The 15,086-nt window shown below is 39.3% G+C and overlaps 1 protein-coding gene across 2 annotated transcripts in view; it reads right to left on the reverse strand.

Moving 5' to 3' along the window:
- LOC306656938 (uncharacterized protein) overlaps positions 1 to 15,086 on the reverse strand; it is a 112,174-nt gene that overhangs the window by 49,535 nt on the left and 47,553 nt on the right. Inside the window, exon 5 of one of the 2 annotated variants that reach the window (XR_013762676.1) lies at positions 8,031 to 8,145. The exons of the other annotated variant lie outside the window; for it this stretch is intronic. The gene's annotated coding sequence lies outside the window, so the exon portion shown is untranslated. Of the gene's footprint in view, positions 1 to 8,030; positions 8,146 to 15,086 lie in introns of those variants that run through there. 2 annotated transcript variants of the gene reach the window in all.

Raw genomic sequence — 15,086 nt, forward strand, 5'->3', positions numbered from 1 at the left:
GTAATGAAAATGGGTCATTTTTTTTTGTCCATAACACAGATGAATCTCAAAATAATTATGTTTAATTATGGAAACCAGATCCTGCCAAAAAATGTAAAAACCAGACAGAATATCCAGTGCTCTGCCCTTACCAGTCAAAGGGACTCAGAAATGTTGTTGTTGTTGTTGTTTTTTCTGAGGAGTCAGTTATACCCATGATAAGAAACAATCGTTTAGAATCAGTACCACTTGATTATGGTTTCAAACACTACTTTATTCTCTGGTATGCATTTTGTGGTCATGTACTTTTGGGGGGCATTTCTGGGGTGACTGCCGTTTCTTTGGAGATCTCACCCTTCCCACCAACACTACTATTACAAAGCAACCTTGAGAGTGGACTTAGTACTCAGGAACTGCTAAATCCATGCACTGGGCTGCTCAGTCATTCCACATACAACCTGGAGTTGTAACTGAGGCCTCCAGCAGGAAGAGGGGAAGTCTTGGTCTTCTAAAGATGACCCAAAAAAGTAGATAAAATTCCCAAATTCTACTTAGAATATTATGGCTAGAAATCCTTAGAATTCAGTTCTCCAGAAACATGGCCTGATCTGACATCCTGACTAATTTGAGTCTCCCTTACTCTTTCTCAAGAATTTGAAGCAGAGAGAGCTGTTCTTGTCCAGAGTGTGGAAAAGAGAAATGCCAGCTGGAACAAGTGAAGCAGGTCTCTGTGCTTCCGCCTTACTCTCCAGTGGAACCTGTGGGCTGTACTCCTCATTCCTTCTAAGACCAGCTTCGATTTCTCATTATAGGTTTATTCTTGTCCTTAATCTAATAATCTTATGACTGCTTCTCTATTTAAAGTCCCCCAGCTTAACTCATCCCTAGGGAATATCTTTCTGAGGCCTTCCTTTATCATCATGTCCTATCCCAAAGGTTCCGATCCTGTGGGGGGTGCAGCCAGCCAGCAGCACGCCTGTGTCTTCTCCACTGTCACACCTTCTCTGGTGTTCCTGAGTTGTGAGGGTCACACACCCACTGGTACTGTGATATTTCCCAGAACCAGCTTCCTTACAGGTGTTCTTTCTACCTGTCCAGCCCAGGCAACCGGTATAAAGTCACACATTTCTGCAATGGTCACCACTGGCCAGGATCGTCTCCTGGATCCTCTCCCTGTAGTCTCCAGTCTCCATCACTTCCTTGCTGCCCTCAACTCCTGTCTCAAACTGTGCGCGGGAAAGTAAGAGTTGGAATTCTGGGTCCAGATCCATCAACTTGAATATGGCTGGGGAGCCCCTCAGAGAAACCCCTGAAGAAACAGATTCTAGACAATCATGATTTGTCAATAGTGCCGGTGTGGTTTTTATTACTTGCCCTGCTCTTAATGAAGAAAGTGGTGACTAGAGAGGCATAAAGACATTTGAAAAAACAAAGAAGATGGTTGAGGGGACAGGATGCCAGCTTCTCCTTTTCTGCCTTTCTGGACTACTTAGTTGCAAACCAACAGTTCTGAGAAAGTTTAGTCATGCCTCCCCAGCTCTGCCCATCACTGGACTCCTTCTGGGCTACTGCTGCCAAATATTCAAAAATTTTTGAGAGATTATTTTTTGTGGAAATATAGCCAAAAGTTTCAGGGAATTATACAAGTTCCTAAGAAGCTGGAACCAAAGAAAGGGTTCAGTGTAAGTAGAAAGGAATATTTTAAACAAATCTGATACTAAGATTGCAGTTATATTTAAGAGTGATTAACAGTATTTAAGAATTAGTGTGAAAGATACCAGGGATAGGAAAGTGTTTATTTTAAAGATGAAACAGAGATTAATCTCCTGCCATGTTGATGGAAGACTAGTCTGTTTTAACTTTTCCTTCTCTTTTAAATATTGTCTTATATTGAGATAACAATTATATTAATTTTTATTATGTTCATGCCATGGTAATCTACTCCCATTAACCTTTCAGACAGTAGTGGTCAAGCAGTCTTTTTTCTATTGTTGTTTTTGTTTTGTCTTTTTGTGGTGCTGGGGATTGAACCCAGGGCTTGTGCATGTGAGGCAAGCACTCTTCCAACTGAGCTGTATCCCCAGTCCAAGCAGTCTTAATCATGGGTCCAAGATTTCATTTACCTCTTGTTGACAGTATAGCTCAAATGGAGGCTCATCCAAGAGTGATATTCGAAGGTCCTGAGGACCTACATAAAGTTACAAAAATAATTCACCACCTGTTCTTCCTCAGTTCTTGCCCATCTATGATTCAACTTGCACCTCTCTTCCCTTGACAGAGAGGCAGAACCCCTGCCTTAGCATGAAGTGACCACAGATCTAATACTAGACATCATCCCTTTTCCTCTAATTTCCTCAACTCCAGGCATATAATTTTTCCTATTGTATACGATTCATGCTATCATGTGCATTGGACTGAACATTCCTAGACATCCTATATTCTGGATCTTTTCATCCTTATATGATTCTAAAATGGATAGCATACTATAAATAAACCTGAGCAAAATTCCAAGGGCAATGTCTTCTCATCCTGCTAATCAGTGGCTTTCTAACTTTGAGAGAATAGCCCTTTCAAAAAGTCACCGCCGAAACAAGGTACAATAAAGGGAAATTAGAAAAAGCAAATGAATATATTAAAGACATTCAGAGATTCCTGTAACACTCGGAGATAGATGTTAGAATTTGAAAGAACCTTGGAAAATGTGGTCCAATTCCATCAGTGTGATGTTAGCCAGGGGAGTCTGCACACACATGTCACACTCCTGAGCTGCACTCAGTGAGAGTTGGGTCTGGGACCCAGATGTACTGATAAGTGAGGGCTTTTAAATTACACTGCCTAGCTGTCTACTCACTCCTTAGTACAAATGGAGAAACACAGCCTTGTGTCCATCTGGAATGAGGATTGTCTCCTCAGCCTCAACAGTAGAGGACAGTTCCAGAGGCCCCTGGGGAAGACCCCAAGCAATCATACAAAATTCACCATCAGCTTTGAAATCACCAAGAAGCAGCAAACCTCTTGGGAAGAACTAGGACTGATCATTGGTTCTCTTTTTCAAGAGAAAGATTTTTCTCTCAAGTCCTAGGGCCTTATCAGGCCACCAGCCCCAATCCTCAGTCCCAGCTCTGGAAAAGTGGATCTTTCTTAAAGAGCCAGCACTTGACCTTGCTGACTAAGGGGTAGAGAGCTGTTCATTCATCATGGAAAATTTCCTAAGGAAAAGGAATGCATTTATCTTAATTCTACCCTTATGTTTATACAGTGTTTCTCTTAGGGACTTCTGGTCTTAATTGAAAAGAGCGAAAGAGGAAAAATCTTTGAATAACACACTATATAGCTCCCTGTACTAGTGTCATGGATGACAAACTGAATTCCCTTAAATGACTTGAGAGCACAGTAATTTAGGTTCCCATTACCTTAAGCAATCAGGGCTGTGTGATCAGACCATCGCCTGGCAGTAGCAATCCTTGGAGGCCCACCTGTTCCAGCCATTAAACTTCCCCAGGTGTTTGTCTGGGGTTTGCATCACTTCTCAGGACTTTAGGTGAACTCTTCAAAAGGCAAGTTAAAAGTCTATTAAGCAAAAGACAAGAGAAAACAGGAACAAACATAGCAATCGGAATTCAAGTTACATTGCTGGCAGAAGTTTGCCAGAGAGGATTTTGAGTGCTGAAATGTATTTCTAAATATCCATGAGTAGCTTGATATTTATATAAAGCTAGAGGGAAAATAAAATAAAGAAAATTGAATAAACTAGGTCCTGATTTGATTAATACCCCATAAGATGATTAAAAAAAAATACTTGAAACAAAAATGGAGCTGGGAATGGTGCCACACACCTGTAATCCCTGTGGCTCAGGAGGCTGAGGCAGGAGGATCACAAGTTCAAAATCAGCCTCAGCAACTTAGCAAGGTCTTAAGCAACTCAGCGAGACTCTGTCTCTAAATAAAATATAAAAAAGGGCTGGGATGTGGCTCAGTGGCTAAGCACTCCTGGGCTCAATCCCTGGTACAAAGACAAACAAAAGCCCTTTAGCTAGGCTTACGAAAAGAGAAAAGGAAAAGACTCAAATTAATAAAATCAGAAATAAAAAAGAGATGTCACTACCAATTTTACATAGATAAAAAGATTTATAAGGGAATACTATGAATAATGGTGTATCAACATATTAAATGACTTAAATGAAACAGAAATCCCTAGAAAGATACAAGTCATAGAAATTTACTCAATAGATAGAAAAAACAAATAGATTAATGACAAGTAAAACAACTAAATTGTTAAGTTTAAAATTTACCAAACATTCTCTAAAGAAGAATTAACACCAATCCTTCAGAAACTTCCCCAAAACTACAAGAACAGGGAACATTTTTTTCATCTTATTATACAAGGCCTGGATTACTGGGTCCTCATATAACAAGACATCAGAAGAAATAAAATGGCAGCCCAATATCCCACATGAACACAGACATGAAAATACTCAACAAAACACTAGCAGCTAAATCAAGCAACATATATAAAGTAGTATGTACCAAAACCAACTGGAACATATCCCAAAAATGCTGGGTGATTTCAAAAATCTGAAAAATCACTTCATATAACATACCTTATTACAATGGTAAAAGCAAAACATCATATGATCCTTGAATGAATACAGGGGAAAAAATGACAAAATTCAAAGGCCTTTTCATGAAAAAAAAAAGCACAACAAAGAATTTTCTCAAACTGGTAAAGACCGTTTATGGAAAATCCACATGATAACATAATATTTAATGGTTAAGACTGAATACTTTCCCTGTAAGATCAGGATTAAGATAAGAATGTAAATTCTTACAACTTCTATTCATCATTGTATTAGAGGATCTAGCCAGGGCAATTAGGTAAGAAAAAGAAATAAAAGTCACCCATGTTGGAAAGGAAAAAATGAAACTATCTCTATGAGCAGATGACATGATTTTATAATATTAAACCTTCTAAGTAATACACTATAAAATTTTTAAAACTGTTAAAATGAGTTCAGAAAAGTTGGAAAGTTGGAGGATACAAGATCAAAATGCAAAAATTATCTATATTTCTACATACCTGCAGTGAAATTTTGAGAATAAAATTAAGAAATCAATTTTGCTTATAATAGTATTAAAAAGAAAAAATGTTTAGGAGTATATGTGATAAAAGAAGCATAAGACATACACCAAAAATTACAACATACCATTAAGGAAATAAAAAATCTAAGTGAGTAGAAAAACAGTCCACATCCATGAATCAGATAACTTAACATTGCTAAGGTGATTATACTTCCCAACTCCATTGACAGATGCAAATTTATCCCTAAAGATAAATATCAGTTGCATTTTTCAGAAATTGACAGATTTACCCTCAAATTTATGTAGAAATGCAAAAGATTTGAAAAGCTAAATGATTTTCAAAAAATAAAAATAAAATTGGAGAACTTATACCTTATACTCCCCAGCTTCAAAACTTACCACAAAACTACAGTAACCAAGACAGTACGAAACTGACACAAGGATGGATGTGTCAATCAGTGAAATAGAATGGAGACTCCACAAATAAAACCACACATTTATGACAAGCATGTTCAACAAGGGTGTGAAAATAATTCAAAAGGGAAACAAAACCTTTTTTATGGAAGGGACTACTGGATATTCACAAGCAAAATAATGAAACTGAATCTTTACTACAATACTCACAAGCATTAACCTAAAAAGGATCAAAGAACTACATATATGTTAGAACACTGAAAGCCTTAGACGAAAACACAGGACTAAATCTTCATGCCTTTGAGTTAAGCAATGGCTTCTTTGATACCACTAAAAGCATAAACAACAAAAGAAAAAAAAAAATATATATATATATATGAATTAAACTTAACATTGAGAATTTTCATTCTCAGATAATACCCTCAAGAAACAGAAAAGAAAATCTTCATAATGGAAGAAAACATTTGTCATCCATATATTGGATAAGGAACTTCTATTCAGAATATATAAATAATTTTTAAAACTTGGTGTTTTAGTCAGCTTTTTCACTGCTATTACCTATAAGACCTGACAATAAGAATTTTAAAAAAAAAAGTTTATTTGGCACTCATGGTTTCAGAGATCTCAGTCCATAGATGGCTGACTCCATTCCTCAGGGCTGGAGGTGAGGCAGGCTGTTATGAGAGAAGGGTAGGATGGAGGAAAGTGGCTCAGGATGTGATGATCAGGAAGCAGAGAGAGAGAGAGAAAGAGCTCTGCTCAACAAGAGCAAAATATAAACCCCAAAGATACTCCCAGGAACCAGCCTCCTCCAGTCACACCCTATCTGTCTATAGTTACCACTTGGTTAATTGGGGGTTAATACACTGATTGGGTAAAGGCTCTCATAACCCAATCATTTCACCTCTGAACTCTCTTGCATTGTTTCACACATGGGCTTTTGGGGGACACCTAGTATCTAAACCATAACACTCAATAATAAAAGAAAAAATTAAAATTGGAAAATGATTTAAATAGAAATTGCTCAAGAAAGATACAAAAACAATCAACAAGCGCATGTGAGGGTACTCAACATCATTAGTCATTAAGAAAATGCAAATCAACACTACACTGAGATGTCACCTCATACCCACTTACATGGCTATACTCAATGATGAGTAGTAATAAGTGCTGGTAAAGATGTGGATGAACTGGAATCCTCATACTTTGCCAGAGGGAATGTGAAATGGCACGCCACTTAGAAATCTATTTGACATGAGCCTACCATAAGGCCCAGCAATACTTCCAGGTAAATACCAAAGTGAAAACATACATCCACAACACTTATACATAAACGTTCATAGAAACTTCCTCATACTTCCCAAAGAAAAATAATCCAAATACCCATCAATGGACGGGTAGCTAACCAAATGCCTGTCCATATAATTGATATACTTGGGAATTAAGTATTAATATATTCTTCAAAGTGGATAAAACTAGAAAGCATTATTCTAAGTGGAACAAGACAATCTCAAAAGAGTCAATGTTATGCAATTGCATTTGTATGAAATTCTCGGAATAAGAAAATCTACAGAGAGGGGAAGCAGATTAGTGATTGTCTGTGGCTTATTGGTAGGTGAGATGATGAAAAGGCAAGGCAAGCAGCTGATGAGAGGGAGTTTCTTTGCTGGGGGAGGGAATAAAAATATTCTAAAATTAGATTATGGTGTCATTTGCACAATACTACAAGTATCCTGAGAAGCACTGAGTTCTAAACTTTGAATGGGTGAATTATATGGCATGTGAATTATTTCCAAACAAGCTATTTAAAATATACTATTGAGGGCCATCCCCTCTATGGGGTAAAATTCAGTCACATTCATTGTATTTCTTTGGTAATGATCATTTGCATTAACATGAGTGTTCTATGAATTGAATTCTCTCTCCAGAGTTATAAAATAACTTAGATAATTGATAGAAATTCAGTCAAAGGGGAATGTCTGAAAATAATGATTAATCCTCAGAGGATACAAATCCAAGCTTTCCACTAAAAGGAGGCTTAGTCTTAAGCTTCTCCACGTCATGGATGATTTTCCTTGAAAATTCCAGCACATTCTTTCTACAGTACTTTGCCAATTCTGTTCCCTCTGCTTAAACCTAATTCATTTCCTCTTTTCAATTTCTGCTCAAGAATTATCCTCCCCAAAAGAGCTTCCCTAAACACATACAGTTGTTATCTATTGCTATTTTATAAGTTGTTCTCCAAATCTCTGGCTTTAAACAACAAATATTAATTGTCTCAGAGTTTCTCCAGCTCAGGAATCCAGGGTCAGCTTACTTGAGTGGTCTGGTTCAGATTCTCTCCTTCCATTGCAGTCAGAGTGTTGACAAGGGCTGCAGCTAATCTGAAGGTTTGACTGGGGTTGGGAGTCCATTTTGTGGATAACTCCTTGCTAAGAAGTTGGCAGGGTTCTCCGTTCCTTGTCACATGAACCTCTTTATGAACTGCTTGAGTAGCCTCACAATATGGCAGCTCACTTCCCCCAGAGCAAACAATCCAAGAAAAGAGGAGGAAGACAGTGACTTTATTATTCAGCCTCCAAAATCATACACCATCACTTCCACTTTATTCTATTTGTTAGAATAAGTCACTAAATCCAGCCCACACTTCAGGGGTAAGGCATTAGTATCCACCTTGCAAAAAAAAAGATAAAAGGAAATTCTTAAGACAACCATTTTAAAGCCCCATAGAACACCTCTACACAAACACATCCTCTAGTCTGGTACTCTTTACTATTTTTTCCAATTATTGTTTTCCTTATAACATTTACATTGTTGTATTATGTGTTTATTTAGATGTTAGTTATTGCTTTCCCCACTATAATGAAAAGGATTGTTGCATTATTGCACAGTGAATACTCAGCACCTAAAGTGGTACCAGACATATAGTAGCTCAATGACTGTTTTGTTTCCTAATTAAATGAATATATGCATGAAGTTAAAAGTTACAGGAGCAGAACCAAGCATGAAAACTATTTATTTAGAGTTCCGACCTAATATATTTATCAATATTTTACTTTAGCAAAATTCTAATGGTTGAATGTAAGTCAACAGTGATTCTGGGTGAGAAGAGAGAACGTTCCTAAGTCCTCCATGAAGTCACTCCAATTGAGGCCCCTTCCACTCTTCCCAGATCCAAAACAAACCCTGTTGACCAAAATTTAGGAAAGTCTTTCTCTGCTTCAGACATGCAAACAAAAACCTCCCATCTTTTAAGAGCAAAATGGGGCCTGGTGAGGTGGGATATGTCTCACAGACCTGAATTTCCTTGGATACTTATTTTAAAAAGTTAAAAGCTCTGAAGCAGCCTGAAGCTCAGGTTTAATACAAGTACTTCATCTCGGTTTAGTAATAAGAGACCTTGAATGCTACCTTGCTCATTCACTCTTATTTATTCAGGGTTTAACAGCATTTCTGTAGCCAAATGTTGATGCTCCTTGGCTCTGGAGAATCAGGAAATCCACATGCAATTAGGAAACAGATAGTAATGGAAACTACACAGGATTGGGAGTCTAGAGCACACCACCAATTTGCTGAAAGCCTGATTCTCCATACCTGAGAAACGGCAGGGCGAGGCTGGGGAGGATATAGATAACTTCAAATTTCTATTCAGGTCATGCCATTTAATAAAGTCTAGAGATGTCTGAATATCTCTTGCATAGTCTCTGCCAACTTTTTACCAGAAATTTCAATAAACCTCAATGTGGTATGTACTCCTATTTCTCTCTTTCTTCGCTAGACTTCTAGGAAGATGAGGTTAGGGACTGTAGGAAAGGAAAAAGGACATTTGTATATACTCTGCATAGAACTAAGAAAAGCAATTAGAGATATTCCAAACAAACTGCCCAATTCACACATAAGATGAGGCAAATGCAACTCTGGGGTCCTGGAGAATGAAAGCCTCAGACTTTCCCTTTCTCCTAGCCACCAAGGAACAAAAAAATGGCAACTCCTCAAACTTAGAGAATATAGTGTTATTTTAGAAACCACAGTAAGTTTGCCAGTCCACAGCAGCTACACCATCTTGATCACCTTCAGTGAAAATTCCAAGTCAAGACCAAAGGAGCCATGATCCTCAGAGAAACCTGAAGACTTAGAAACTATCAAGCCTAGTGTCCTAGCTGATAGGACAGACAGAGGTGGAGGTGGAACAGGGAAAAGGAATTATTTGCCCTTTAATTGATTTGAAGGAGGAGTAAATGTATTAAGACTTTCCATCTGTGTGTCTGCCTCTGCAGAGCCATGGAATAGCACCCTCAAAATAATAATGGTAGGGACACAGAGGATAATAACAGCCACTCTGTGTAAGCCCTGGCTTCAGGCAACTCCTTTCTCTGCTATGATAGCAGGAGGAAAGGACATAGAACGTCTCCCTCAGGAATGTCTGGGAACTCACATCCTGGCCACAGGTTTGAGTCCTAGGGAGGCCATATTGCCATCAAAATCTCTCAGCAAAGTGGAGGAAGAACAACTACCAGGAGGTGGAGAGGGTGCGGAAAGACAGGAAGCTTGGGTTTCACTTTGGGACCTTTGAGAAACAGGTCAGAACAGGGAAAAGCCTCAGAGATGAAGTTCAAGGCCCTCCTGTTTTAAATGAAGAAACAGCACAGAGAGGTTAAATTATGTACTCACAGTCTTGTGGTTAGAAGCCATGCTTGTAGCTGCAGACAGGAATGAATGGGACTAAAGAATGGAAGAAACAGGTGAGAACAAAGTCAAGGTATAGGCTTCAACTGATTTCTGGAAACTGTGATTGATTGACAACATTTAGTTCAATAAAGACAGAGCCCAAGCTATTCCTAGATTTCTGACTTGGGAAACTGGGTACAATTTTGGTGTCACTTATTAAGGTGGGAGATACTAGAGAGAGAATAGGTTGAGAGTTTAAGACTATGTCTTATTCAAGAAGGACATTCAATTGTGAAGTGTACTAAACAATTAGGCTTGGCACTCAGGAAAGAGGTTCAGATTTCTGAGATATCCCCATGTAGGTGACAAAGCTCTGGGAGTAGATGAGGTAGGGAAAGTGTTTGTGAAAGAGAAAAAGAACACAGCACCTGAATAATATGGGTACTTGAAAAGCAGGAAGGAAAAAGAACTGGGAAACTAAGAATTGTCAGAGGGGTGGCAGAGGGCCTGGAGCAGTGAGCATGAGCATCAGGAGTAGCTCACTCCGGCATCCAGGGGCTGTGAAGCCCAGGTATTCGTAGTCAGGCTCTGGGTCTCTTCCCCACCTCCCATTCAGAATGAGGCAGGAAAATCTCCAGCTCATTTGCCCTGTGTTACTCTAAATGCCCCCAGAGTGAAGTGTTGAGACTCCAAATGCAAAGCCAGTACTCCCAGTGTAACCCAGGGTGGATGCCTCTAGAATCAGCCTTCACTCAGAGGTTTCCCGAGTGCTCCATGTTTTGGCATTCTATCCTGAAGGTCTGTTGTGCAGATGTGTCTCTTTTAGCCAGGGTGGATGTTCTGTCCATATCTATTAAATCACAATCACCTGGATCATCTTCTGTTTAGCAGACTTAGACAGAGCTTTGCAGAAAAAAATGAGAGGAAAAGTGGAGAAGAGAAAGGAAAGGGAAGGTCTAAGAAAAAACAAACATCTAAATAGAAATCTCTTATGTTTTCAAAGCCTTGGTTTCTTTCTGAATTCAACAAGTCATCCCTAGTCAATAGGCAATAAGCATCTAGTATGTGCCCTCAACTCAGCAATATGTAAACAACATCTGTTCAAAGACATATTTAACCATGCAATCCTCTAAAACAGGGACAATGGGACAGACAGGTCGGATTTCAAATGAGTCCTGAAAATCAAGGAACCAGGTGTAAGGGGAAAGGGAGTAAGAGCACCAGGATGAACATAAAAGAGCTCTGAGTTCTAAATTTGGTCCTGTCACAGGAGTTGTGGGTCCCCACTTAAGAAGTGTTTCCTGGAGCTGGGGTGTAGCTCAGCATTAGAGTGCTTGCCCAGCAAGTTTTCCTGATTGCCACCCGCCTCCTGTGCATTGGCTTCACGAAGTTCTCGCTTCCCCAACACATTTGAAGAATGAGTAGCCATTCTAAATGCTACCTGTTCATTTTTCAAAAGGAAAGGTTGTGCAAAGAATGCAGGATAGTCCAGAGGTATGCATTGATCACAAGAAGGCAGAGCTGTCCCAACATACTACCCCCATAATTTTCCACTGTGGGTTCCCAGATGGTTTGGATAGTGTTCGGTTTTCTTCTGCTTATTCCATGTCTGGCTCAGCCAGCTCTTTGGGAGGTATGGAAAGAGAAAGTTCAGTCTGGAATCTCAAACCTGTGACTGCCAAGGTTGTGAGGATTTCTTCAGCATACGGTTCTCATTCTTAAAAGGGTTACTCTACCAGGGACCCATCTTGATTTCAGCTCAGTGATCTTGCCTGCCTCAGCAAGGCCTGCTCATACCAAGCTTGGATACAGGGGGTCAGAGGGAAGGAGGAGAATCAAATACTCATGTCACCGCTTGTCCTCCTTGAAATAGTTGACTGGACTCTTAACACTTGGTTTGGGTAAGAATTTTATCCTGAAGCCATCTGGCGAGACAGAAGAAATGTCTTTTCATACCCTGCTTTCCTCCAGAGTACTAGGCCAAGACAGATTCATGTTTGTCTTACAAAGAAGAGATGGCTGTGGTTTCTGTGGACACCTCATTGTAGACCAGTGGGGTCAAGGGGAGAGCTTTGGAAAAGCAGAATGCTTTCTCTGCTTCTGCCCGTCAGCTACATGGGGACTTGTGTGCAGTCCAACCTCTAAGGTCTCTTTCCATATTGACATCTTAGGGTAGGAACCCCATATTTCAGTTCATTTACTAAGGTCAAAACAAGAGAGGCATAGTGAGAGTCTGAGCAGCACTGATGTGGAAATTATAGAATAACGAAGTTTTCTGTAAATAGGCTCTTTTTAATTTTTTTTTTTTTTTTTTCTTTGCAGTGCTGGGAATTGAACCCAGGGCCTTGTGCCATGACCTGGAGGCAGGTCATATCATCCTGAAGAAGTCACTATTTCATTCATACACATTCTTTTTGTTTTTTAATTGTTATCTGTTAATCTCATCCTCCATGCTAGCAGGAAACTTGTTTTGTGATGGAATAAAATTAGTTAACTACAGCCTCTACTAAATTACTAATTAGATGTATGAATGAGTTAAGTTGGTATTTGACGTAAAAGAAAGAGAAGATGATTTTGAAAAGATAGGTCCAGGATAAAACAAGTCAGAAAGAAGCAGAATGTGAACTTCTACTTTGTCTTAGATAAAATTTCAAGCAAATATGCTTTTCCCATATTATATCCCAAACTCAGATAATAAGATGAGAAAGTTAGTGTAACTTAAACAGATGAAGACTATGAGGTCTGCTGGTTTGACTTCTCATTATAAAAACTCTCCAGACACTTCTCTCAGTCAAGTCATTTTAGATCATATAGGAAGGGTCTTGGGATATCAAATAATTGTTTCTAGGCTTATATTGCTTCTCTTCATTTACTTATACCTGCTGTATAATGCAGTCACTCCTCTCTGCAATTTTCCATCTGAAAAATTCTATTACAGCTAGAATTGGCCTACTATAGGGCAAGAGGGTCAATGTCAGCACTTCAATGATATAGCCATATGATATAGCAATGATATCAGCCGTATGATATAGGATATGGCTGCTCCACCTAAGGGTCATGACATATGACTCTTTGGTCTTAGAGCATCATTTGTGTGGCTACAACTTCCTGCTGTGCCAAGGTCAGGAAATCTCCCTTCTGTTCTTAACTTTTGTTTGTGTGTTGTTTGTTTTCTTCTTTGTAGGTTATAGGAGTGGAGGTAATGGGGGTGGGGGAGAGGGGTGCTACTGGCCCAGAGACCGTGGGAACTAGATTTTAGTTCTGCAACCGAGTGCTTGGTTACACCAAATATGAATGTCTATTGGTAGGTGAAGAATGGTGTCTGGCAATGCAGGAGGAAGAGGCAGAGAAGAGAGAAGGTGACAGAATGTCAAGCACAAGAGTAGACCCCAAGTGTCCTAGGACCCAAGCTGGGAGTCCCAAATCTATACTGATCCCTCGAGTTAGGAGCTGGCACCAGCAGGTAAATTCAAGGGCAGTAGGTCCTTCAGCCTAGGGGTGACCCTTTGTGATCTGGCAGTCAAGTTCACTCGAGCCCTCCAGGTGCAAGCATTAAATGCTCCCACCCAAGCTGCAGTGGAAGCATGGCTGGCAGACCCCCAGATTCCCGAGATTTCACCACTGTCCCTGGTATGTTGGCTAGGTCTGTCCCGCTCCTTCCCCTTCTTCTGACTCTCAAGAAAGAGATGCCAACCTGTCTGCTTTGTCTGGGAGACTTCCGCAGTATTTCTGAGAAATGCTGGCTATTGAGAATTTCCTCCAGGCCTCTGGTCTCCCCCAGTTCAATCCAGCTACAGAAAGAACCTTGTTCCCTGCTTTCACCAGACAGAGAACTCACCCCCAGCCTCCCCTCTGGAGGGAAAAGCCAGGTTGGCACCCTCCCTGTGTTCTCCTCCCCATACTCTCCTAGAGTTTACCCAGGCAAGGGTAGAGCTCTAATTTTGAGAGGGCCAGGCTCATTCTATTCAGGGGCAAAGGGGAGTTTGAGCTTCCTGAAAATTTCAGTTTGTTTTTGCTGAGTTATGCTCGGTTTTCCTAATTTCCATTTCTCTTCTCACTCACTACTTCTGTCCCCTTTGTCTGGTCTTCTTTCCCTGGAATTTCAATATCATAAAGTGTCTCCTAGGGACAGATGCACTGAGATACTGCTGACACTGCTACTCTCAACACACACTCACACATACACACACACAATCACACACATACACAGGAAACCTTATGAGATCCACAGGGAAAAGTGTGTGGCATTCGATTTAATTGCCTTTCCTCTTAAGGAAAATTATATCAGTATGAAATAATAGTGTTTGTTTTCAACATTATAAATAAAAATTTAAAAAGCTGAAAAGTGCAAAAGACATTTAAAATTCATTCCAATATTCCATATTTAAAATAGCCCTTATTGCTCTTAGGAAAGAACCATTCCTGTCATCTCTCCATATAGGTAGACAGGTATAATTTTTCAAAATGGGATCTTATTCTTTTATACTTTTTAAAAACCAACAGTGCTAATTTAAATAAAGATTGTTATGAACTTAAGGAATTCCTGATATCACAAAAATGTTTGTTTACCACATGAGATATTATTTCTTAAAAGAATTTTTTGTTTAAAACCTTAAGATACAGGGATACTATTTTTCTAACTCTAACTTATTTTAGACTGGTTTTAAGAATTCAGTTTGTATTTCGTATGTATTTTTTTTTTTAATGGCAAGGACTTATTTTTGTCAAATCATAAGGAACTATTGTACAATAAGGTTTTTGTTAGCATTGATGGAGTGGTTAAACAGTCTTGGGATCAACGATTATAATTTTGTAGGCATTTTCCTCATGAGCCCAAAATGGCTACTGCGGCTCCATGCATGAGCAAGATATGCATGTTTCCTATACTCACATGTATTTTTAAGCTGTGTTCTTCAAAAATAAAATCAGAGGTCCCCATATGTTTA

This window comes from Sciurus vulgaris, assembly GCF_902686455.1.
Source record: "Sciurus vulgaris genome assembly, chromosome: 3".
Taxonomy (NCBI): domain Eukaryota; kingdom Metazoa; phylum Chordata; class Mammalia; order Rodentia; family Sciuridae; genus Sciurus; species Sciurus vulgaris.